Raw genomic sequence first — 27,169 nt, forward strand, 5'->3', positions numbered from 1 at the left:
GGGTTTGGACTTGCTGGCTGGAATCTCAGGACGGCCAGGGTAGAAACTCCCAGGCCCTTAGATGCCACCAGTTTACAGAATAAGTTGGAGACCAAAAAAGAGGAAAGCGACAGAAGGGGGGAAACAGGCTGGAGGGTTCCAGAGGGAAGCCGGAGCCGCAGGCAGGTGGCTGGCGTCGCGAACCAGCACCCTGCCGGGGGCGACCCTCCACCCGCAGCTCCCAGCTGCCGGCCAGTCCAGCCAGGGCACTTCTGGAACCCGTCCGCGGCCGGCGCCCCAGGGCGGGCTTTGATCGCAGCCCTGATACCTGGGTGCCTTGCTAGCTGCCCTCGGTCCCTCTCCCGCCCACCGGGTCCCGCTCGCCTATTTGCCTCTGGCGCTGGGGGTCGACCAGAAACTCCGCGGCTCGGCTGCAGGCAAGACCCGGAGAGCGGATTTCGCTCCCGGCCGCGCGCGCGCGCTCGCGTCTCCCAGGGCACTGGGCATGCGCGGCGCGGGCGGCTTTGGCGGGGAGCCGGGAGCGGGCGGGCAGCTCCACACTTCGCTGGCGGCGGCCGGCGAGGCGGTGTCGGCGGGCGCGAGGTCGGCGCTGGGCCGGTCCCGGGGATCGCTTCCCCGCCGCGGGGCGCAGGCAGCGGCTGGGCGGCTCGCGGAGGATCGCGAGGGCGCCGTCCGGGCCGGAGGCTTTCTCTGGGCCACCTCCTACCTCGTGTGGGCTCGAGGCGCCTCCGGGGAAAGCCGCGGCCCCGAAGGCGGATCCGAGGTAAGAGCCCCTCGGTGACACGCGCCCGCCGGGGTCCGACGGTTGGAACTCGCCCTCGGTTTTAAAAATCCGCCTTTGTGTGCTCGGATGGAGCGGTGCCAGGCGCCGCGTCCGCCTTCATTCACTTTCAGGGCTTTCAACTGGTGGCGGAGCCAGGTGTGCGCGTCCGCGCGCCGGGTCCGGGGGCGCCCGCCGCCCGTGCCCACCCTCGGCCGCCGCCCCGCGCCCGCGCCCCCGGCCCCGGCGGCCGAGCGGGGAAGACTCGGCGCGTCGCTGGTAGTTCCTGGTAACCTGAGCTTCCGCAGATACACCTGCGCTTATCTGCGCGGTGGGGCGACTCCAGAACGAGTAGTTCTTCTCACGGTTTATCTTCCACTTGAGGCTTCCAGGGCCGCTCTCCCCACCCCCCAAATGGGGACTTTTTTTTTTTTTTCTTTTCAGATTGACATTTTGGGACAGGGTCTCAGCAGCGCCTGTCTCCTCAAATTAATATAGCTCATTATATCTGAGTAGTTGTCACTTCTCATTCCTGTTGACTTTCCTTTTTTTTTTCAGCTTGCTCCGCTTTGCTCATCCTTTTACTCTTTCTGGGAAGAGGGCCTTTCCGGCGTCTGTCGGTTCTCGCCTTTGGAGCGGTTTCCCCCCCTCTGCAGACCCGCTCGCCCCTCCTGTGCCCGCTGGCTTTCCCTTCCCGTCCGGGAAGGGCAACCTGTCTGCAGAATCTTTGCACCAATTGTTCTCCCCCTTTGCGTCGTTTCTCAGGCCCGCCTTTCCCGTAGCCCTGCTGGGACCTCTTTGGGGACAGGGCGCTGCGGTGTTAGGATCGGAAATGAATAGACGTCCAGAGCCGTAGAGCGGTAGGGTGGGAATCCGCCTTTATAAAATATATTTCAATGACATGCATTATTGCTTTTCTTTGACATGTTTCAGTTCTTGCCTTAGATGATCAGGGGAATAGCTAATCTATTAAGAGTTCTGATAAAAGTTGGCTCTAGATGTATGTGGATAGCTCGATTTTTGGCTTTGTTATTCTGGGGAGATAGGAGAAAGGGTTTCCAGAAGGCTTCTTCATATATGTGTTAAGGCAACTGTGCTGTGTATCGCTCCTCATTTATTTCCATTGAAATGATACCCTTATTCTTGCTACGGCGACGTGGGTTTTGGAAAGTGTGCACTCGTAATTTAGATCATGCGGTCAGTGAAATTAAAGTCCGTGTCATCCTCTCTCACCTAGTATAGATTTTCAGTTTGATTTGTAGTTTTCGGGATGTATTGCTATAGCTTCTAAGTTGCTGGTCTGGAAATTTTTTTGGTCATGGGTTCACACTTTTACTTACAATTTGAAAAACAATGCACTTTGTAAATTTGCCATGTGAAGGGTAGACTAGAATGTATCACAAAGGTAATGACATTTAATAGAATGCCTTTAGTGCAGAATTCATAGATTAAGACTTTCAAAAATTCCACAAGGCATTCATTTCACAGCAGGGAAAAAAAAGAAAAAAGAAAGCTTGCTTTTAATTCCACTATTCTGAGATACCACTTTTTATAATATTTGGTATATTTTCTTTGAAATCTTTTTTTCTTCCACTTTCCAATGTCATTAAATATCATTATATAGTAATTTTCAGCTCTTTAGTGGGGAACACTTCAAGTTGTATTTAGGGTGATTTTTTTTTTCCCCCAAAATGGTTTATTGTTTCCTATCAGGAATCTAATGTCTAGTTTTGAACACTTTGTTTCTGATCAAATGTGAAAAATTCATTTTGCTTTTATTTCTAGCTTTATTTGCTTTAAATTTTTAATCTGTGCTGATACTTTTCAGATAGCTGCCCTTTTCTATGCTTTGACATAGGTTTTCTGTTCTTTGCTTTCAGTGTTTTTATTTGATACATTTAAAATCCTAGTCCTATCTTTTCCTTACACTATACTATGCACATGTTCACAACTGCATTTTCTTCTACTGACTCTCCTGTTTTCTTCATTTACCTATATGAATTCTGCAGCAGCTCACTTGAACCATGGTTTATATACAAAAATATAGTATTCAGAATAAAAGATGATAGTTTTTCTCAAGTCTCTCTTTGGATGCTTGACGTTTTGTTGTGTATTTTAACACTGATTTGATTTATATAAAATTTGGATTAGCTTTTCTGAGTTGTAGTAAGCATATTTGGTAGTTATTTAGATGATCAGAAAACAACACAAGTTAATGATAGGTTATAAACTTTCAGACATCTGCGATGGTATGTAAGGGGGGAAAGTGGAATTTTAGTTAAAGTACTTCAGCTATTATATACACTCCTGCAGGGAATTACTGCATGAAATTGTTTGCAGCTGTTAGTGATTGAAAAATATTTTCTTAAAAAAAATCCTGTGACAACAGTTGTAAACATTTTAAGTTTAATATATGCAGGGAAGTTGTGAAGTTCTTCAGTGTTTCATTACAACATCTTCAGTGTTTTCTAGATACATTCTTAAACGAGATTGTAAAAAATATATTTTATCTTTTAGCTCAGTTTTATATTTACAGAAAAAATATGTATATAGTTAGTGCAGTGATTTCTCATATATCCCTCTACCCAGTTCCCCCTCTTATTAACATCTCACATTGGTATTTGTTACAACTAATGAATCAGTATTGGTACATTGTTACTGACTAAAGTTTATACTTTATTTAGATTTCCGTAGTTTTTATCTAATTCCCTTTTTCTGTTCTAGGATCCTACCACCGAGGATACTACACTTAATAGTCAAGTCTCCTTAAGCTCTTCTGGGCTGTGACAGTTTGTTAGACTTTCCTTGTTTTTGATGACTTTCACAGTTGTGAGGAGTAATGGTCAGGTATTTTTTAGAATGCCTCTCTATTAGAATTAGTCTAATGTTTTTCTCATGATCAGACTGAGGTTTTGGGTTTTGTGGAGGAAGATCATAGAGGTAAAGTGCTTTTTATTATGACATAAAAAGAGTACGTGCTATCAATATGATTTATCACTGTTGATAGTGATCTTGATCATCTGGTTGAGATAGTGTTTGTTAGGCTTCTGCACTGAAAAGTTATTCTTTTCTTTCTTCTCAGGTGGTACTCTTAAAAGGAAGTCACTGTGCACAGCCCATACTTAAGGAGTGGAGAGTTATCCTTCTCCTCCTCGAGGGTGGAATAGCTATATAAATTATTTGGCATTCTTCTGCATGACAGATTTGTCTCTTTTCCCCATTTATGTATTTACTCAATTATTTACTATACTGATCTGGACTAATGGACATATATATATATATGTATATATATATGTGTGTGTGTGTGTGTGTATATATATATATACATATATATATATTTTTTTTGATGGAGCCAACTGAATGTATGGAGCCAACTGTAAAAAAAATGTATATATTACATTTACACTTTGGGTTATAATCCAATACTAGTTTATTTTGTTTCTCAAATTGTTTCTGCTTTGACTATTGGGAACCCTTTCAGTTGGCTCCATCATTTTTTTAAAATCACTTCCTTTTTAGCATTAAAAGATGCTCCAGGCTTATCTTGTATATTTCTCTTTCCTTCCCCAGTCCTAGATTCAGCCAGAAAGAATTTGGTTCATTTTCTTGGGAAATGGTATTAGAAACCAAGATATGGGTGCTCGGTGTTCTTGTGGCTACTGGTGTATCACTTCTAGGCCCTCTCATCTGACACAGCAGGAAATACATGTGTGTGTACAAACCCATGTATATGCACTCATCTATACATATTTCACTATGTAACCATGTGTATCCTTTAAGCTAAATATGAGTTCATATGGATGTCTCTTACTCTACCTAATCCATTACCACCTACATCATTCTGGCCTTCTCCCCTTGCTTATCTGTAAACTCACTCCAACAGTGAGAAGAAAGCTGGCTCCCACATTTACCATCCATTTACTTAATTGTTCAGTTCCATTATATATGTATAGCAGTATTGAAATTGTTTGCCTGTACTCCCTTTACAGACACTGGAAAACACTTTATCAATTAGAGTACAGTGCTTATGTGCAGTGCCTTTTGTTTTTAGTCTTACAGGCTCCTTTTCCTCCTGTCTCCTTTAATGAGGTTGCTGCAGAAATGCATAATGCAGTTTGATTCTATTGTCACAATCTGCATTCCATCCTGGGATCCTGACCTTCTAAATTATTATTTTTTAATTCAAATACATTAAGATTCACTCTTTGTTCTGTAAAGTCCTATGGATTTTGACAAATGCATAATTTCATGTGTCCATCATTGCAATATCAAAGTACCATACAGAATAATTCCAACACATTAAACATCTCCTGTGCTTTACCTATCACTCCCTTAACCGTATACCCCTGGAAAACACTGAATTTTTTTTTTTTTTTTTTTTTTACCGTCTATTGTTTTATCTTTTCCAGATGTCATATAATTGTAATTATACATCCTTGCCAGAACTGGCTTCTTTCACTTAGCGATATGCATTCAAGGTTTATTTATATCTTATTGTAGTTTAATAGAGTCCCTGTTGCTTTCTTATCCTTGTCAGCATTTGATATTGTCAGGTTTTGTTGTTGTTGTTTTTTGATTTTTGCATTCTAAAAGGTGTGTAGTAATATCTCATTGTTGCTTTAATTTGCCATTCCTTAGTGAGATGTGATGTCAATCCTATTTTAATATTCGATTTTCCATATGTATATTTTTTGGTGAGATGTCTGTTCTGAACTTTTGTCCATTTTTTAAGTAGGGTTGTCTGTTTTCTCATTGTTGAGTTTTAAGAATTCTTTATATGTTTTTTTTGATGCAAGCACTCTATCAGATATGTGTTTTGCAAATATTTTCTTCCAGTCTGGCTTATTCAGTATAGATGCAACCATCTAACTACATAGTACACATCAGCAGCTTACCTTTTTTTCCCCTGAATATTTTTGATCATCTGTTGGTTGAATCCATGGATGCAGAACCCATGAATATTGAGGACAAACTGTAATTCATTTCCCTCTTCCTCACAACTCAGCGATTTTTCTTTGTGGAAAATGGAATTGTTAATATGAGTAATATCTCTCAGCTCTTTTAGATCTAACCATGGAAATAAAGTTTTCTTTTTTCACAAAGAGGATCTGAAATAAAGGATTTGCAGGGTGTATGCCGAGAAGAAGCAGATGACATATGTACCATCTAGAAACTTGAGACTTAACTATGTGTTCTTGAATGCTACCCATGCCACTACTCTTGCAACAAATGGCTTTTCTCCAATACCTTTATTTTAATAAATACTTTGTGTTATTGGTATTGGGACCAGAAGTATTTATATTGTAATATTACAGTTATAACCAATAGCCTCCAAGAAGCATCTCGAGAGATCTGACATAATAAAACTAGCACTTAATTTTATAACCGTTAAGTCCTATATACGTTATCTCTTTTAATTCTTACAAGAGTTCTTTAAGGCAGATCTCCTTATTTCCATATTATAGGTAAGAAATAGGCCCAGAAAGATAAAGTGACTGTCTACAGCCCGCATGGGGAGAAATGAACAGAGTCCAGATGGGAACCCTGATCTTTCTGACTCCAAAACCCATGCTCTTTTTACTTGGCTGTGCTGTGTCTCATAAATTAAAAAGTGTCAGGATAGTATCGGGATGTCCTGGATTAAAAGAGAGAGAGAGAGAGAGAGAGAGAGAGAGCAAGCTCATGGACACAGACAATAGTGTGATGGTTCCTGGGGGGAAGGAGGAGGTGGTGGAGGGCACAGGGGGGATAAGTGGTGATGGACGGAGACTTGACTTGGGGTGGTGAACACACAATACGGTACACAGATGATGTACTGTGGAATTGTGCGCCTGAAACCTGTATAATTTTGTTAACCGGGTCACCCCAATAAAGTCAATAAAAAGACAACAACAAAAGATGTAGAACATGACCATCCCCCCTTGAAAGTGGAGGGTGAGCAGTCCTAAGTTATTTCCCTTGCTGGATATCTACTTAGATATCCAAATACCTTTAACCACCTGCCCCTCAAATGGGTCATACAAACTTTTTACTTTTTTCCTACAAATATATTTGGACTTGTTTTTATTCCAGCCCTCAGTCACACATTTCATTTCAATCCCTATTGATGGACATTCAGGTTAGAAAAAAGAAAAAGAAAAAAAATGAGGTTCCTTTAAAGAGAGGAAATTGGGGGGATTAAGAAAATTGAAACAAGTAATGGTAGTACTAGGTAGTTGTTTTTCCCTTTCTCCCACTGAATTATAAGTTTCTTGAGGGCAGGGAACTAAGTCTCAGTTATCTTTAAGCACATCACATCATATGTGATAATATAGTCGCAAAATGTTTGTTCAGTGAAATTAGCACTTACTGTCACACTTTTAACAGATACATATTTAGAATGTTTAGAAGGGGATGAGTTTTTCCTCACAGAGGAGGCTGAACATTATTACATTTCCCCCCTTCCTCGCTTCCACGTTTATGGAGTATCTCTTCTGTGCCAGACACTGGGACTGTAAAGGTGAGTAAGACAGGATCTCTGTATTCTGTCCTCAGGGAACCCAAAAAGTGGAGGGAAGCAGGCATTTCAGTAGAGTGTGGAACTAAAGGGAATATAGATTAAACAAATGAACAAGTAATGGACTTTGAAGTCAGAGAGATCTTATCTGCCTTAGTTTTCATAGCTAAGAAGTGGAAACTAGGCTACCTACTTGACACAGTTGTTGAGATGTAGGTTAAATGAAAAAAAAAATGTATATCCCAGCACATTAATGAAAGGAGACACTCACTTTGGCTGAGGGAGTCAGAAAAGTCTTTACTGTAGGACGTGGCATTTGAGTTTTCTAGGATGAATATTTAAGGCCCAGAATGAGAATATGAGTTGGGACTCTAGGGCATTCCAGGCAGGAAGATGAAAATGTTTGACGTGTGCAGGATGGGTGGCCATGATGGGAGTGGTGGGAAATTGTGCACTTTCTCACATACAGAACCTACAGGATTGTTAGAAAGAGCAGAACAACCAATTGTTTTTCATTTTTATAAGTAACAGTACAACAGAGTATTCATTACATTGTGGTAGGAGAGAATAAAGATACCAAACATGTTTTAAAACTGCATGAGCCTCCTCTTAATATTATGACTTTCTGAATATAGTCCTTATGCAGTAGGTAAATTTTTGTGTTCTTTTTCAGTCCTGTGGTACCCCCATGATTTCCTTAAGGAAGAGGACTTGTGTGTTTTGGGTGTAATCAGAGGTCCTGTCTCAAACTCTGGTCATATTGAGTAGCACGCTCCTTAGAGTGTCACATCTCACAGAGGCATCAGCTAGTCCTGTTCTAACCAGCTCGGAGTTCTAAGAACCGGGACCGTTTCTGACCACAACTCGAAACATAATACGTAGGAATGCACTAAAGTCATTTTATGTGCTTGATAAGAGGTCAGATTTCTATAGTTGAAAAACTGTTTTTAATAGAAGGGGAGAAGAAGAAAAGGAAAAAAGTAGGAAAAGATGAAGATCAATAGAAGGAAAAAAATCTTAAAGAGAGGGAAAAGAATTTTAAAGTCTTTTTATGGAAGGCTATTGATATATGAATTTCATTTTATTTAGAAGATTTTATTAACACTGTTAGCATATTATTTCTTATTCTAGAAATACATGTGTATTATTGATATATTTATTGGTTTAGTGCAACAATAGAATGTTTCCATTGTCTGAAATATTTGTGATCATTAAGCCCTGTAACTTTTTTCTGTTGATTCTAATATTTCTAATGTTTTGTGATACTATAATTATTTCTGTTTTTCTCTGGGAAATAATATACCTTTTTAAAGTACAAGTGGCAAAACAATTATATAAAGAAAAGTCTGTGTGAAATTTGTCACTTTTGAAAAGACATTGAATACAATTTATTTAATATTCTACAATAATTTTTACATTTGAAGTTGAATAATAATTTTAGACATGAAGAGACAATAAGATGGTTTTTAGTTGACTATAAGACTATCTTAATTTTAGACAAGACAAGAAGACGGTTTTAAATGTGAAGAAAGATATACTTGTGATAGAAAGGGAGGATACGTTTAACTTTCATAAATGGAAGAAAATAGAACATTATTATCTGTACATCCCTGCTCCTTCACCCCTCTGCCCCGCTGCTACATAACAGCATGCTCGGGTGTGTGTGTGCGTGCGCGTGTAAGCTCCAATTTCTCTTTCCAGTGTGTTTTCAAAACTTGAACTGTTTTATGACTAACTGTATATTGGGATTTAAAAATAGTACTCTTTAGTTTAGAAATACTGATTTAGAAACCCTGTCTCAAGGTTGAGTTGTCTTATTACTTTAATGTGTTTGCCTACATTATCAGAACTGATGTGTAGTGTGTTTGTTTTCAGTACTCTGTACTACAACTAGTGTTAAAATTTTTTTACATCTCAGGATCCTTTCAATCTAGGGACAATACTAATTTTGTTGGTAGTTCTTTTATTTATCTCTTTTATGGGGCCTTGTTAGGTTCTGAATAATTTAAAAGCAATGGAATTCTTTCTGTGATAAAAATCTAGTCATTGGGCCAAATCTTATAGCATCATTCTTGTGATACTCATGCATGTAAAAGTCTAGAATTAATATGTATGCCTGAAGAATGTATGTTAAAGACAGTGTTTTTAATTATTGAGGAAAATAACCTTATAAAGATTTTAATGTGCACTAATTCACAGATTTGCTTAAAGTCTCATATTCTATTCTATTTTATTTTTAAAATATATCTTTTATTGATTTCAGAGAGAGGAAGGGAGAGGGAGAGAGAGAGATAGAAACATCAATGATGAGAGAGTCATTGACTGGCTGCCTCCTGCACCTCCCCAACTGGAGATCAAGCTGGCAACCCAGGCATGTGCCCTGACTGGGAATTGAACCTCGATCTCCTGGATCCTAGATCGATGCTCAACCGCTGAGCCACGCCTGGCCGGGCTCACCTTCTATTTTAAAATAAATAAACTGTCATAGCCAAACCTGAACAACAATATATAAAGAATAATATAAAAATGGTCAGTTCTGTGTTATATGTATATTAGTATATTTGCTATCTTTGTAAAATTATAAAGTATCTTTTCTTTTCATATTATTTTAATATTTCTGTGTTTTTAACCAAATTATTGAAACGAAGTGTAAGCACCATTTTTACTACAACATCCATGTACTTGGCTGCATTTCACATTTTTCCTCACTATCTTAAGACTTGCTACTTCCATGATCTCATGTAGAAAATAGACTTATAAAAATCTTGAAGCAGATAAAGGATCATGTGGGTTTTCCCTTGACACCCCTTCTCCATCCTGCTTCGCTCCTCCCTGCTTATCCCATCCTCTAGCCCCAGTGGCTGACAGCTTTTTTCAATCCTCAGACAACTTTAGTTGAAAATGTATCTTTCATAACTTTGCAATCTTTCCAGTTACTGTTCTCTTTCTCACTGCCTGGTGAGACCTCAGTCATGGAGAGTGAAATCGGAATAAAAGAGACATTCATGGTAGTTATCACAGTGGAGGTGAAGTTTAGGCTGCTGGAGGGTGTGAAACAAAGAAATGATTGAAGCTTTCATCACTTTCATTTTATTTGGGTAGTAAGTAAATTTTTTTGGAAGTAGTAAAGTCTCATTATGCAGATAATGAAATCTTGATTTGTCCAGAGTAAATAAATACATTAACAGTGATTAACTTTAACTGGAATACATCTTAATACCATTCAGTTTTTGTGCTAATTAGAAAAGATCCACCGTGGTTTTGTTTGTATATTGGAATTTATGCTACTGACTTTTTGTTAACATTTTGCTTTGTAGGAGCCCCTTAACAATGTAGGGAATTTTAGAATTTGAATTATAAATATCTGAAGTGAAGTCATATAATACAAAAAATAATTTTATGGTATTTCATACTCCATGACCTTTTGAAGGTTCTTCAAACAGGAATAAAAGGAATAAAAGTCTCCTCTTATCCCCAAGGCCTCCTCCACTCCACCTATATCTGTTACCTTATAGTCATTTCCAAGTTCTCTCTCTGCCAGGTAGTTAATAGAATATTTGAAGAGTGAAGTCATGAGCTATCACTGTGATACTGAATAGAAAATGTGAGAATACAGGATAATTTAACTCAATGGCTACCAGTGATATTTTGTGTTATATTTATGGTTTTCAAAGGCGTTTATATAATCAAACTAAAAGATTCCAGACTAATGGATAAAGTGGTGAAATGATGGGAAAAACTAGTTGTGGTAGTATATGGTAGATAATTGAAATAGCTTTGCGGTAACCAAAGTAGAAACAAATATTTCTCAGGAAATCTGTAAGCCATTTTAATCACTGCTGTGCCATTCACGAGCTACATATGGGGAACTTTGATTATTAAATACTGTAAAGAGCAATGTATTATTTGATAGAAGTATATATTAAATATGTACTCAATAAATAGACACAAAATAAAAGGTTTGGATTCCAAACACAGAAATTCTTATTCTTGCAAGATTTAACAGCCAGATTTTTCTAGCTAATACTGATTTCGTTAGGGTAATGTGGACATCAGTTGAATTTTAGACATTAGGCGAAACAAATGCTTGCTCTCCATGGAGACTGATCTAGTTGCGTGTTTGAGAGAGCAAATGTGAATTTGGGGGAAGCATTTTAGATTAGGCAGCTGATCCAAGCCTGCTGAGTTTTTCTCTCTTCCAAAGGAGGACAGGAGTCTAGATTTTTGCAAGGGTTTTGATTTGAGAACATGGCTTGATTTTTAAGACCAAAGAAACTAACTCAGCCAACAGTGCCTTTTTTCTTTAAAAGCTTCTAGCTGTGATCATTTCAGCTTCCTATTTCCCCCTTTCTAATACTCTTACTAAATTTTTGCTACTGCTGTCAACCAGAGCAATGGCTGGAATGGATAATACTGGGTAAAATGTCTTTAAAAGAAAAACTATAGAAGAGGTTTGTGTACACAAATGCATAGGAATACAATAAAATACATATTAAACTGTCCTTTGTATGTGAAGGTGTGTTTTGTTTGTTATAGTGGTGATCTTGTTTGATCCATTTTAACTTTCTCCAGCTTGTGATATGAGATAGTTGTGTGAGATTAGGGATTTGGCTAAACCAATAGCATGCCCATTGGCTTTATTCAGCCCAATCTAATTTATTGATCTAACAGTCCTGGACATATATAGCTTTATTTGATAGAAGTTAATTTTTTTTCAGTTAGTGAAATTTATCTCTCAATAAAAAATATTAAATAAGTGCCTATTAACTGCTAGACATAAATAATGAAGATGCTGTAATTAACAAGACAGACAAGATTCCTATCCTTACTGAGTGTACCATGGCAGAAACCTAAATTAAAAGAGGCATAAAAACATAAAAGAAGCATCCAACGCTAGGTAAACAATACAAAATGTGTAAAATAAAGAACAGCCTTTCTGGCCTCTCCATCCTGCCCTCCCTCCTTCTTGCCCTCCCTCCTTCCTTCTCTTTAATTTCTAAGAGAGAGAAGACATTCACATTCTTTATTATATATTTTTTTTACATGTACCTTTGTTGTGGATTTTTATATAATTCGGTTTCCAAATTATGTATACTTTTACAATAATTCCACAAAGGAACATTTGTTATTTATGAACAGCTTTGGGGAAAATTTTAGTTTACCAGTGCTCCTTTGGAAAGATTTTCAACTATTAAGGTCAATTTATGATCAGGTCAGACTGGAAACTGAGGAATGAAGAAGCCATTATTCATAATGTGGGGTCATACTGACAACCTCAGGCTGGTTGTAAAGTGTTGATCTGTAGAGATGGGAAATAATCCCTTATCTTGAATTTGGAATGTGCATAACTTTGACTGCCATATGAAGCAACATTGCCTTGCACTTTACTTACAAGAAAGAAAAATGTGAACAACTCCTCCCTTAGCGGACCAAATGCTTTCTAACACACCTCTCAGATTACGCACCATTGAAATGATCCTCACAATGTGTTTGGCTCATGTGTTTCTAGTGAGCTACTATGAATGAAAGATTCATAACTATCTGTTTCAAAAAACTTCTTTATTTGCATTGCAAAGAGCTTAATTGTTTGGAAACAGAATCAAGAAATGCTTTTAAATCATAAGCATGTATGGGTTGGACCATGATTGGCACTGAACTAAAAAAAATAATTTCTCTGCACAAAGAAAGTTCTGAATTACTGTTTATCAAACCACTGATTACTGTGTTGACTGTAGAAGGTTAACAGCTCCTGAGTTTTCCCACATTCTTAGTGATTTGGACCAACTATTTCTATAGCTATTACAGAAAGCCCTGATGACCTTTCCCTTATCTTGCCTATTGGACAGTGTATAACAGGATCACAGGGAGGAGGGAGTCATACAGACTTGCCAGACAGATGATTTGGAGTCCCAATGACAACCCTGTGACCTAATTTTCCAAGCTCTGTCTGCTTAGAGAGTTATAGCTATATGCTGTTAGCTTAAATAACATGAGACTTGTTTACAAGTAGGGGAGTAGGGAAGAGGAGGGAGGGGTAGATATATAAATCCACTTCTGCAGTTTTGCCAAATCCATAACATAGAAGCACTTTTGTTCTAAAAGAAAATTTATTTTTTTCTCCTTTTGGCTATTCCTTCTTATATGTGTCTCAAATAAATCATTACCAGAGAATCTGATTAAAAAAATTGATGGCATAGTGAAAGTTATTTTTGAAGCCTTTTTTTCTTTTTTAAAGAAAAAGGTAGTATGTAAATGTATTGGTAAGAGTTGGTAGAATCGTTTCCATGTTTTTCTTCTGCAGTAAATTAGTTTGCGCATTTCTGGTAGCAATTCTTCTGTCCAAATAAGAGGAGGCTGTTTTTCTCTCATTAAGCAAATATTTATGAATACATGTAGTTGATTATGATTATTAAAGTCACATAAGATTTCAGCCTTTGTTACAAGTTTTATAAATTGCTACTGCAAAAATGAGAATTTTAGACACCAGTGTGAATCAGTTAGTTTTGTTTGGTTGAATATGGATGTCTAATTGCCATTTTGCCTCTATATATGCTAGCTAGACATGGTTAGGAACTTCTTTTTCTCATGTATGTAATTCATATGATATGTTGAAATATGGTGTACTGAGATTATTTGATGCAATGATTAAACTGATACAGACTTATGTTAGCTAGACTTAAACCACATTCTTTTTTCTAATTAGGACTTGTACTCAGGATACTTATTTGCTTCTGCCACATTATATCTCTCTTCCTACCCCCAACACTTTCTGACCTCTCCAGCATTTCTTGAAGGGGCTCATAAACCCAGTTCTAAAATATTTTATGCATCTCCCTGTAACAGGTAATTGGGCTCATGCATATCTTTTTTTAAAATACATATTTTTATTGATTTTTAGAGAGAGAGGAAGGGAGAGAGAGAGAGAGAGAAACATTGATGTGGGAGTGGAACATCAATTGACTGCCTCCTGCATGCCCCTGGGCATGTGCCCTGACCAGGAATTGAACCAGCGACCTTTCAGTGCACATGATCACGCCCAGCCAATTGAGCTGCACTGGCCAGGGTGCATGCATATCTTTAATACCAAACTGCATCAAGTTATCTCTTTCATTTTCCTTCTTCCTCTGAGGATGATCAGAGCTCTTTGGCTTCATGATTGCCTTCTGATTTTAAACTTGACTTAATTGAATTCAGAGAATCATTAATAATAAAATATCAATAACATTGGAATGTAATTTTAATAATTTAGGTTTCTGTTTCATAAAATGTATTTTGGAGTCTAAACTGCAATTCTTCTCCCTCTTACATAAGTGTTTATATAGTAAGCTCTTGGGGCTTCTCTTTCGCTCAGTGTGGTTTTATACATATCTGGAAACAGGTCTCTTAATGTCCTCTTGCTGCTGCCTTATTTCTGTCTTGTTCCCAGCTAAGGTTCTTGACAAGATCTTATGCCTGTTTCTTCTTCCTCATTTGTCCTACATTAGTCAACCCACTGTAGTCTAGTGCCTGAGCTCATGTCTCTAGGTCATCTGTAATTTTCTGAAAGTCAAACCAAGTGGAAAACACTTGGTTTTTATCTTTCTTGATTTTGTTGTAGCACTTACCTGTCAGCCCTTAGAGGACAAGGATTGTGTTTTGTTCACTGTTGATTTTTATCACCTAGAGTTTCTAGTGCTTTGTAGATTGCCTGTTTGCTGAATGGATACATGTTTCATGTTTGTGATGACCACTTTTTTTTTTTTTAAGAATGTTCTCTTCCTTTGGCTCCCGTGGTGCTATCCTTTTCTGGTTTACATCCTACATTTGTTATCCATCTGCACTTAGAAGTCAATTCAGAAACTCTGCTCCTTGGAGTTGAATGGGTATCTAAAAGGTGTTCCCATGTGCTCTTCTGAAGTAAGTTCTAGCACCATCTGTTGGTAGCAGGGGGAGTCAGTACTTTTTTTGGCCTCAATTCATGGTTATGTTCATAATATGAACACTCATAAGTTGAGATGTTTCTAAATTTTCCACAATTCTCTTCGCAGCCTTCCTCTCATTTTATGTTTCAGCTTCCAAGGTGACTTCAGGCCTCACATTGTTTCACTTAGAACATTGACACTCAATTCTTTATTTCCAGCTGACGCTGCTTTCTCCTGAGCTCTAACCCTTTACTTCTGACTGTAGCAGAATGTTGCACAGGCTCCTTAGACTTTACTTGTCCCAAAATGTACTTAGAAAGACTTGTACACTGAAAACTGTAAGACGCTGATGAAGGAAACTGAAGAAGACACAGTAAGTGGAAAGAAATCCTGTGTTCACAGATTAAAAGAATTAATATTGTTAAAATGCCCTTACTACCCAAAGCAATTTATAGATTCAGAGCAGTCTCTATCAAAATTCCAATAGCAGTTTTTACAGAATTAGAAAAAACAATCGTAAAATTAGTATGGAACCACAAAGACCAGAAAAGCCAAAGCAATCCTCAGAAAGAAGAACAAGCTAGAGGCATCACATTTCCTGATTTCAAAATATTACAAAGCTACAGTGATCAGAAAGTATGATTCCGGCATCAAAACAGACATGTAGACCAATGGAACAGAATTGAGAGCCCAGAAATAAACTCATACAAATACAGTCAACTAATATCTGACAAGGGAACCAAGAATACTCAGTGGGGAAAGAATAGTCTTCCATAAAAGGTGCTAGGAAAACTGGATGTCCACATGCAAAAGAATGAAATTGGACCCCTATCCTCCACGACTCACAAAAATTAACTTGAAATGGATTAAAGACTTAAATGGAAGATCTGAAAACATAGAACACCTACAGGAAAATATAAGGAAAACGATCCTTGACATTTGTCTTGGTAACAGTTTTTTGGATATGACACCAAAGGTACAAGCAACAAAACTGAAACAAGTGAGACTACATCAAACTAAAAAGCTTTTACACAGCAAAGAAAACAACAAAATGCAAAGGCAGCCTAAGGGGTGGGAGAAAATATTTTCAAACCATATATCTAATAAAGAGTTAATATCCTATATATAAGACATTAACTCAGTAGCAAAAAAAAAGACACATAATCCAATTAAAAAACGGACAGAGGATCTGAATAGACATTTTCCCCAAGAAGATGTCGAAATGGCCAACAGGCACATGGAAAGGTGCTCAGTAGCACTAGTCATCAGGAAGGCGCAAATCAAGGCTGCAGTGCGGTGTCGCCTCACATTTGTTAGGATGGCTGCCATGAAAAAGGCAAGAGATAAGAGCTGGTGAGGATGCGGAGAACCCTTGTGCACTGTCGGTAGGAATATTCATTGGTATAGCCATTATAGAAAACAGCGTGGAGGTTCCTCAGAAAAATAAAAATGAAACTACCATGCATTCCAGCAATCATACTGCTGGATATACTATAATTGAGGAATATGAAATTAGGATCTCAAAGAGATATCTGAATCCCCATGTTCCCTGTAGCATTATTCACAGTAGCTAAGACATGGAAGTAACCTAAGTGTTCCTTGACAGATGAATGGATAAAGAAAATGTGTTATATTCACACACACACACACACACACGCACGCACGCACGCACACACACACACACACGTGTATATATAATGGGATATTACTCAGCCAGTGGAAAAAAGGAAATCCTGCCATTTGTGATAATGTGGATGGATTGAGGGCATTATGCTAAGTGAAATAAGTAGGACACAGGAAGACAAATACTGTATGATCTCACCTACATGTGGAATCTAAAAAATCAGTCTCATAGAAACAGCAGAATGTGGTTGCCAGGGGCTGGGGCGTGGGGGAAATGGGGAGATATTTCTGAAAGGGTACAAACTTCTAGTTATGAGTAAATTGTAGGGATCTAATGTATAGCATTGTGACTGTAGTTAACAGTACGGTATTATACACGAGTGGGCAAGCAGGTTTACAGCTGTGAGTACACAAAAATACAGTTGTATTTATTAATTATCGTATTATTTGTATTATAACTGTAAACCTACTTTTGCCCACCCCTGTATAATTAAAATTTGCGAGTAAATCTTCAATGTTCTCACCACATAAACAAAAAATGATAATTATGTGAGGTTGTGGATTTGTTAACTAAAGTTATTGTGGTAATCATTTCACAATATATATGTTTATCAAATTATCACATTGTACACCTTAAACTGATGTAATGTTATATATCAATTGTATCTCAATGAAGCTAGATAAAAAAGAGAAATGCTATGTTATAGTCACCATTCTTTGTAGGAAGGTTGGCAAATAAAGGCATTAATAAGATTATGTAAGTGATTAAGAAATATCTTATACTATACAGATATATAACTCATTACAATAATATTTTAAATTTGTATTAAAATGGAAATAAAAATAATCAAAATAATTAAAAATGATTTTTCTTTTAAGAGGTACTCTGTTACCTGGAAAAATTATTTATGTGGAACAGCTACATGTTATGACTGAAATGGATTGAAGAGTGATCTATTATATTGTTTTGATACTGAGAAGCTATTTTTGACTTATGTTTAAATACCTCACTAGAGGTATACATATAAAACTTTGAAGAGTAATAACTTTAAAAAACCTTTTTTTGTCCAATGCCAAAGTTTAGCTCTGACTTATTGTAGAGACCCTGTAACAGTGTTGACTGAGTGGAAGAAAAGTCTTATGCTTGAAATTATTTTTACAAACATTGTAAAAAAGGAAAGTTATATTCTCAGGTGAGTTTGCAGAAATTTATTTAACCCTCAATAGAGCTGAATTATAGTGAGTAAAGTTTTCTGTTTTCATGATAGGAGCAAGAATCAGAAAATCCATCTGGGGACCTTATTGTTGCCAAAATCTCTTGAATAATATTCTCTCTAGCCTTTCTCATGTGCTGGAACAATCTTTGTTTCCCCCATGAGAGGGGTTTTCATCTCTCCTCCCTTTGCTGATTCAGGGGTAAAAGAACAACTTCTCCTGCCAAAAGAGGATACTTGTTTCTGTATGATAAAGTGTTTAAGTTGGTTTATGTCGTTTCAGCTATCTTGAACTTAAATTATGTTTATGCAGTTTAAGTTTGTGCTGCTTCAGTATTATTTTTGGCATCCTAATCTGTTCCTCCAAATCTTAATGTGCTGATAAATCGATTTCTTTTTCATGTCATTACTAAAATGATATGACTGAAATGAGACTGAATTAGGGACTGGTGGTAAAATGTTCTAAGATTAAAACAAGAAGGCAAAAAGCATGAAGGACAAAAGTTCACTCAGCCATGGTTCATGGGATAATTTTGCTCTTTCTGGTTATAGAGTGTTATTGTGGATTGCTTGGGCTAGGACTTGCACCTCGGTTGGTGCCTAGAAGTCAGGCTCCCTTGTCTTGGTATGGAGTGGACTGAATCCACAACCCTCTAGAGAGCAGAACTTTCCCACTCCAGAGTGCTAGCCTGGTGCTTGTTCCAACCCTCACTTGGTGTTTGGGCAAAGTGTACTCTTCTTATATTCAGTGGCTTATTGCCTGGAGTTTGAAAAGAAAGTTGTGATCGATGGCACTTGAGTTTTGTCTTTCCTTTGTTGCTTGAATGACGTGCATGTGACAGGTATGGTTACCCTAATTCATATCCAGAGGTTTAAAGAAAAAGAGTGAAGGGAATTTGGGATAATTTCTTTATGAAGCCTCATTTGAGTTCATGATACAAAATAATACAAAATAGGGCTCTTTCCTTTTTTTGTCTTTTGAAATTAGCTCTCAATAATGGTCCAAATTATCTTTACAATGAGTTAGCTTCAGGAGTAGTTCAATGCTGGGGAGAATTGCTGGCCCATTAGAAGAACACTCCTTGGACCCCTTCTCCTTAATGGCCATGTCCAATCTGTTGCCAAATCCTGCTAGTTTTACATTAAAGTTAACCCTTGCCTCTGTCCTATCTGCCCCACGTTCACTATTTTCGGGGCCACGTAACTATTAAACTATTACCTCCTAAATGGTCTCTACATTTACCTTGGTCTTACTTCCGTTCATTTTAATTCCTACTCCCAGTTCAGTTTGGGTAAAGCCAAGCTCAGATCATGTGAGTCCATTACTTAAAAAACTGCCACAGAAGAAGATGCAGTTTAGGCTGCCATAACCTGGTTACTTCTTTCCACTTTTAACTGTAGCCCCACTACACTCTTTCCTGTAAATTACCGATTAGCCAAAGTGAAGTACTAGGCATTCCCCCTAGAATACTTCAGTCTTTCCAATTTCTCTGCCTTTAATTTCTTTCCTTCCTCAATTTACTTGGAAAGTCTTTCAGTCCTACCTGTATATGCAAATCTAATTTATCGTTTGGAAAATTTATTTTATTGCCATCATAGAATAATATTTACCTCCCCCATACCCTGAAAATGTTTTCTCAGGATCCTTTGGCACTTATTTCTGTCATGTACCATTTAATATATATTATTCTTACCTGCCACCAGGTATTACGCTTTTCCAAGGTAGGATCCATATCTGATTTTTCTTTATGGACAGACCACAAGGCCTGGAGTGGTAATTTTATGTGTGATAGAAGCTCAGTACGTGTTTGTTAAATGATGAAATGAATGAGTCTCTGTCTTGTATATTCCATCATGAGTTTTGTACCAATAGCACCTCAATTTTCAATCTGAAAAGGAAAATTATAATACTACCCACATTTTTTACTGAGCCTAAATTGAAACACTCTGAAAAAGTTTAATCACAGAGACGACTGGAATGTACTCTGTTATTTAGGATAAAACCTCTGGCAAGCATGCCTGTTTTTCAAGTTCTTCCCAGTCTTCTGAATGTGGACTATGATTATTCCCTTTAAACTTCTCACAGGTTTAATAAGTGAGCCATTGTTTTAGTGTTTTATGACTTACTCCATGAAGAAACTGAACTCTTGAAATAAAAGGCGAATAAAGGTGAGGTTATTTTGATTTCACACTTTCCTTTTCCACCCATTCCTGTAATCAGAGTACAGTTTTCAAGGTCTGTGTAGAACACCAACTTGTGAATAAGATAGTAAGCTTTTTCTGATACTTTAATTAACCAAACCCTCATGAAAAGGGCCTCAGCAGGTATGCTTCAGCACATCATTTTTAGCGAGCTCCATAGTAGTTATGAATATTTTTAAAAGTGTGAATAATGCTATGCATTCTTTTCCAGGGTTTTTCTAATTTATTTTGCACTTTTTTTTTTTTTTTTTGGTAAAGATTGGATTCACTCTTTCTTTTTAGGGTATTATTTTTTAAATGATTCTTAATCCAGGTTTTTACAATAAATATAATCCAATTAAAAATGTGAAAATTACAAATTATGATCCTGGCACTATTTGGGGTTTTCAGTTGCTGAGAATATAAATAACTGTAACTACAAAAAACATCTGAAAAATAATGAAACATGGCTTTGGGCAGAATACTCAGGATATTTTTGTACTGTGTTCAATTTATTTTGCTCTGTATTAAGATTCTGGTGTATGCTAGTGTTAGACAAAGGGCTGAAAATATGGCTACTATTTAAAGATGTTCATTGTTTTTGAGAGAAATTCAACAGAATCTTGAGTATTTTCATTATTTTATAGAGACTATTTTAAATCATAAATGTGTTTTGTATATTAATATTTAAAGTGTGTTTTCTTTCCAGATATGATACTCAAAATTTATTGTGGGAATGTTATATTGTAAGTTTTGCCAACAGTAGTGTTTTATATCATATGTGTTAAAACATTTGAATGTTAATTGATAACCACCATGCTAGTTTTATTTTACTATAATTCTGAACAATTTTCTTACATATTTTCACAAAAATTCATTTTTCATTTATTTCTTCCTTGTTTTATGTATACATTAAGTGCAACAATTATTCTAATGAGAAAGTCTATCAATAAATTCAGAGAAGTAGAATTGCTATTTTGTATTAATGACGTAAAAATGACTTGTAACATTTTCCTGACTGTATCTTATTTTGTGTCTTTTTTGATAAGCACACATCAGTTTATTTTGCCAACATTTTTCTATGGAAAGAGAACTGTCCTTTTCTTTTAGGTTAGGTTAGTTCATGCAGATTTGGTTAATGGAAGATAAAGCGAGATCTTATGGGGTGACAAAGAGTTTGGTTTAACTTGGGGGCATAGGGGAGAAGAAATGGGATATTCTTCACAAGGAATTTAAATATCTCATAAAGAACTGTTTGCCGCTTCAATTATGAACACCCATAGTTGTGCCTAATTTTTATTTTATTTTTTATGTGCCCAAGGGATTTTAATTTCACCTAGAGAGTGTTAGAGGTATAGTTGGATTAAAACAGTATGTGTCTGGCCCTCTCCGGTGTGGCTCACTGGTTGGTGTCGGCCCGTGCACCAGAGGGCTCAGGTTGGATTCCCCGTCAAGGGCACGTACCTGGGTTGCAGGTTTGACCCCGGCCCTGGTCAGGGCGTGTTCTGGATGAAACCAATCGATGTGTCTCTCTCACATCCACGTTTCTCTCTCTCTCTCTCCTTCTCCCTCCCCTTCTCCCTCTCTCCCTTCCACTCTCTCTTAAAATCAACGGAAAAAATATCCTTTGGAGAGGATTAGCAACAGCAACAAAAAATAGTATGTGTCTAAGAAATGGTTTGGTCCCTTTAGTGTTTTCTTTTTTCTACTGAATCAAAAGATGTGCCAACCTAGAAAATTGGCAGAGTGCGCCAGACTGTCTTCTTTTGTCTTTTCTCACTTGTAGCATATTTTCCTTGGTATCATCTTTAAAATGACCTCATGTGACAACTGTCAATATTGTTTAATGTCAGCCATCCACCTATCAGGGTTAGGAAAAAAGTTTTTCTGTATGGATGTAAGTAGATAGCCAGATCATTACTGTGATGGAAGGAGAGTAAATCTATTTGCTTGATATTAATATTGAAAAAAACTATTTTTCTCCCCTTTTAAAAAACTGGCTTTTTATAATTCTTTGACTTGAAAGTATCAAGAACCCAGCTGTTAAAGTGGCTTTCTTAATATTTGGGAAATACTTACACCAACTTTGTGTAACTTGCTGGGAAACTGTTATCCCTGCTTTTAAAATTTCTAAATCCAATTGCCACTATTTTCCCAGTATTATTTAATCATTAATTGTATAATCCAGAGCAGTCTTTAAAAAATTAAATATCTCAAAGACCCCTTCCAACCCTAATATTGTGTAAGTTCTTGATTTTAATTTAGGTCCGTTCTCAGCTACAATGGAAGAATAGTGTACAATTAGAAAAATCCTAACTTTTAAGGTAACATTTACCATTTCTTTAAATTATCCTAAACTGCATGGAAAACTTTGTAAAACAACAATGAAACAATAGCTAGCTTTTATTCTCTGTGGAGAGATGATTCTATCTTTTTGTACTTGCAGTGTTTTTACTTTGGGAAATCCTTTTGGGAAAACAGATTTCCAGATAGCTTAAAACTGACAAATGGGTATTTTGACAGATATTACTGGAAGGAGAGCTATAGACATCCGCTATTTAAATTTCTTTATTATAACAACTATGTTTAGCAGAGAACACTACATATCACAATTTGCAACAAGTATTTAGAGCTGGGGGATGTGGGTGAGTATGAAACTTTTTAAATGTATTGGAAAAAGAGGGCATTTAGTTCACTGTTTCGAAGAGAAGAGAATCATTTCATAGTAAGCTATAAACATCTGGGTACTTCAGCACTGATTATGTATCTCCTAAGAACAGGCACTTTCTCCTAAATAACCACTATGCCATTTTTATACTCAGAAATGTTAGCACTGATTTAATACTATCATCAGTTATATAGTCCATTTTCACATTTCTCCAGCTGTACAAAAATGCCCTTTCCTGGCCTTTTTGTCTGCCTGGGCTAGGAGCCAGTCAAGGCAAATGCATTGCACTGGTGATTCTGGCTCTTCAGGACAGGCTTCCTCTGCCCGGTACCTGTGCTGGTCAGCACGGTAGCCCCTGCCTAGCTACCACACAGTACTATGACTATTTAAATTTAAATGGTTAAAATTTAATAAGATTAAACACTTAGCTCTTCAGTCACACCAGTCACATTTCAAGTGCTCAGCAGTTATGTGTGGCTGGTGGCTACTCTGAGGGACAGCACAGGCATAGAACATTTCTATCGCCACAGAAGGTTGCGCGGACAGATTTAGGACATGTGCCATCTCTTTTTGTCTTTCATGAAATTTACCCTTTGGAGGAGTTCAGGCCATTTGTCTTGTCACATGTTCCACATCATGTATTCATCTTGGCTGCTGCTTCTTAGTGCTCAGGTTCAGGCTGTGGCAGACTGGTCTTCCAGACATCTAGCTGCACTAATATATTGACCACATATCCCACACCCTTTTTAGAAAACATGAATGACAGTTCTCTAATTGAGACGTAGTCTTTGTTCTTTCCCCTTGGATGTGGGCAAGGTCTTGTGACAGATGACCACTGAAGGGAGGTAGCAGTCATGCTGTATGACTTATGACTGATGCGTTCGTTCCTGGGATGCTGACCTTTGGAACCCAGCCCCCACAATGCAAGGCAGCTCAGGCCCTGTGGAGATGTTACATAGCACTAGCTAAGGTCTCAGTTGACAGCCACATGTATGAGTGAATGGCCATCAGATGATTCAGTCTCAGCCGACGCCCTAGATGTAGTGGAGTAGAGATGTGCAGTCCTAGCTGTGGTCTGTCTGAATTCCTGATGTACAGAAACTGAGACAGCTAATAAATTACTATTATTCTTTCAGGCAGCTAAGTTTTGGGGATTTGTACACAACAATAGAAAACTAATACACAGAAGAAACAATTTTGGCAAGAGTACTATGTAAGTGATGGTGTGCTGTCCTATTGTGTAGCATTTGGAGGCACTTAGTATCAGTGTGATGTTTGATCATATTGGGATTTTAAAGTTTGTTCTTCAAATAAGAGCCCATAGTTTTCTTGTTTGTTTATTTTGACTGGGATATAAGAATATGGCGGTACTTTTTTGTTCTGTTTTTTTGTTTGTTTGTTTGTTTGTTTGTTTGGTTTGGTTTGATAATGACAAATTTACCTAGATTTCTCTGTCCCAAATTCTATTTAAAGTTCTTAGTAGGACATATAATTTAAGGCAAATAAGAAGGAACAAATCTCACTTTAAAATCCTGGAATCATAATTGTGCTTCTAATAGATAAATAATGTGAAAAAAGTACCGAGTGCCAAATTACATATTGTATAATCAAAAGGTTATGCATGTGGCTATTGAAATGGTTTTAAACTTTCTCCAGAGAATGATTTCATCTCTCTATATTTTATGGAAACAAAGTAAAAATTTTAAAACTTTTTCAGCAAAGTCTCATTGCAAATTCTATGTTGGGATTTTCTCAGAGTAAAAGCACTTTGTGTAAGCCCTTCAATAAGGATTGGTCTCTGCTATTTATTGCTTTAATGGTCTTAATGTATAATTATAGGTCTACTTAAGATATTTTGTTGTTGTCTCTTTCTGGTGAAACTCTGTCAAGTACATAGTATTTAGCTCCTTTACTTGCTGTCAGACTGAATATCTGGCAACATTTTATTCCACGTAACTTTGGTTGCAGGAAAATTTCCACATGAGAGTGAAGAGATCAGTCAACAATTTAGAAAAGTAAATCAGAGTGCAACTCCTGCTAACTAAAACGGTGTCGTATCTTTATACAGAGGGGAAATATGATCGCAGCTGCTTCAGAATCATATGCAAATACACGAATAATGCTATCTAGCTGGGGAAAGAGTAATCAAAGTACAAATGAGTTCTGGAAAATATAAACTTCTAAGAGGCATGTGGTAACAGGAAGGCCTATGTGTTTAACTCTGGGAGTGTGAGATAAACGTGAAAGAATATGGGACTATTTAAGAAATGGAGCAGAACTGTGGAGTACAGAGCTAGTGGAGGCGCTGAGGGACTACGAGGGGAGGCTTGAATGCTGCCAGGCAGGAAGGAGGAGAGGCAGGGTAAGCTTGTTGAATTCTGAAGTGGAGATGTGGGGCTAGGTGCTTAGGAAAGGAACTAGTTTAAGGATTTACTCAGTGGGAAACCGATAGAACGAGACGCCACTGCTTCAGGTGGCTTCAAGATGAACACTTCTAAGTGTGAAGGAGGAAGGACTGGTTTTCCAAAATCTTGAGACTGGGAGCATTGGCTGGAAGATTTTGAGAAGGCTCTGAAAGGGTTTCATGTGAGTGATGTCATTCACATATTAACTTTGATTGATGTTGTCTATATGTAGCTGCTCTCCTGACATCTTTAACCAGTGGGATCAAGCAGACTTGACCTCTGGACAGCTCTCTGGGTATGGGCACTTCAGGCCAGTGTGGTATTTTGGTGGAGAGGTTATTCAAGGAGAGGAACTGCAGTCCCAAAGGCTTGGGCTTCAGAGGGGGAGCAGCACTCCCTCCCTGAATACCTTGGAGAGGTGGAGTAGAAATGCCCATGGAGCTTAATGACTGCCCTGGCCTCACATCACGTCACATTAGGTGTTACTCAGCCAGCTTACATTCCTGTCTCTAATACTTGGGGAAAAAATAAAGCCAATATTGTTGCTCAAAGATATTTTTTGGGGGAATCTTTCACATTTCACTCATACTTTTTGCTAACTTATATAGACAGTTTGTTTAAAATACATGGGGTTGCCCTGGCTGGTTTGGCTCAGTGGTTAGAGTGTCGGCCTGTGAACCTAAGGGTTGTGGGTTTGATTCTTGGTCAAGGGCATGTACCTGGGTTGCAGGTTCCATCCCCAGCCTTGGGGAGCATGCGAGAGACAACCAATCCATGTGTCTCTCTCACATCGATGTTTCTCTCTCTCCCTCCCTCCCTCCCTTTCTTCCACTCTCTCTAAAAATCAATGGAAAAAATATCCTTGAGTAAGGATCAAAAAAATAAATATATTTTTAAAAAGTACATGGGGTTGGGTGGTCAGGGAAACGAGTGATAATTTCCAGGTATGGGAAAATGGTCTGAGAATTATTTGGATGTCTTTGTCTCTATTAGCATACATGACTGTTGCTCGGTTTGCCCAGGATCTAAAGAAGAACACCCATTCACTTATTTCATGTTTACTACCAAGCCATGCCAACTACTATATCCTCAGATCAGCTACTAAATAAAACAGGAATGTGTTATTATGTGACTCATCCTTCTTCAGTGGTTTCCCCTGTATTTCAGATTCTGTGGTGTGGGGTGAAGAGATTCAGGATTTCCATTCCTGCTTTTCCCTTTCCTGCCAAGCTCTTGACCCCTGCCAACTGCATCTTTTCCTCCTTCTGCCTGCAATTTTGGTTTGGGTTCTGGACTCTTTGGGAGTTTATAGATCAGAATTAATTTAAACTTTTTTTTTCTTTACAAATGGGACCAGTGTCTTAAATGAGGTCAGGCCAACACCTACTGTGACAGAATCTTCCCCTCATCCTCATGGCGCAGGGAGAGAATTCATACAGTAGGAGAATGGCATGAAACTGTGTACCCACACAGTGTCCACTGGGATAAAGCTAATGCCCAGGTGGAAGCACAGCACAGTGACGCCTTTGCCCAGATCTGTTGTTCTGCTTGGTTCTAAGCCAGATGGCAACCTGGTGGGTGAACCATTGGCTCTGGCCTTTCCCCGGCCCCCTCAGGTCAAGGATAAATGTCCAGCTGTCCCTTCCCTTGTAGGATTTACCTTGTGGAAACACTAGATGCCCTCACTGTTACTTGATATTTACATAATTTTTTTGAACTTGTAACTATAGTACTAGCAATATGGTTTTATTGGTAGTATGAAAGCTTCAGATGCTTGCTAAAATTCAAGAATGGAATCCTTTTAATGCCAGACTGTTTTAGTATCAAAAGATCTTCTGGAGTGAGCATGGGAGAGGAAGTAGGAAGATTTGAACCAGATTGAACTAATGCAGTTTATGTACTATATATAGTTATTTTGATC

At 37.9% G+C, this 27,169-nt stretch overlaps 1 protein-coding gene across 3 annotated transcripts in view; it reads left to right on the plus strand.

Annotated features, from left to right (window-relative positions):
* The first annotated feature begins 654 nt into the window (after positions 1-654).
* The window catches only part of EPS8 (EGFR pathway substrate 8, signaling adaptor), a 148,756-nt gene continuing 122,241 nt past the window's right edge, over positions 655-27,169 (plus strand). For 2 of the 3 annotated variants that reach the window (XM_087814775.1, XM_087814777.1), the window contains exon 1: positions 655-763. The gene's annotated coding sequence lies outside the window, so the exon portion shown is untranslated. The remainder of the gene's footprint in view (positions 764-27,169) is intronic. The other variant, XM_087814776.1, reaches the window with a different exon arrangement.

Source organism: Miniopterus natalensis, chromosome 2 (genome assembly GCF_054644295.1).
Source record: "Miniopterus natalensis isolate mMinNat1 chromosome 2, mMinNat1.hap1, whole genome shotgun sequence".
NCBI classification, from domain to species: Eukaryota; Metazoa; Chordata; class Mammalia; order Chiroptera; family Miniopteridae; genus Miniopterus; species Miniopterus natalensis.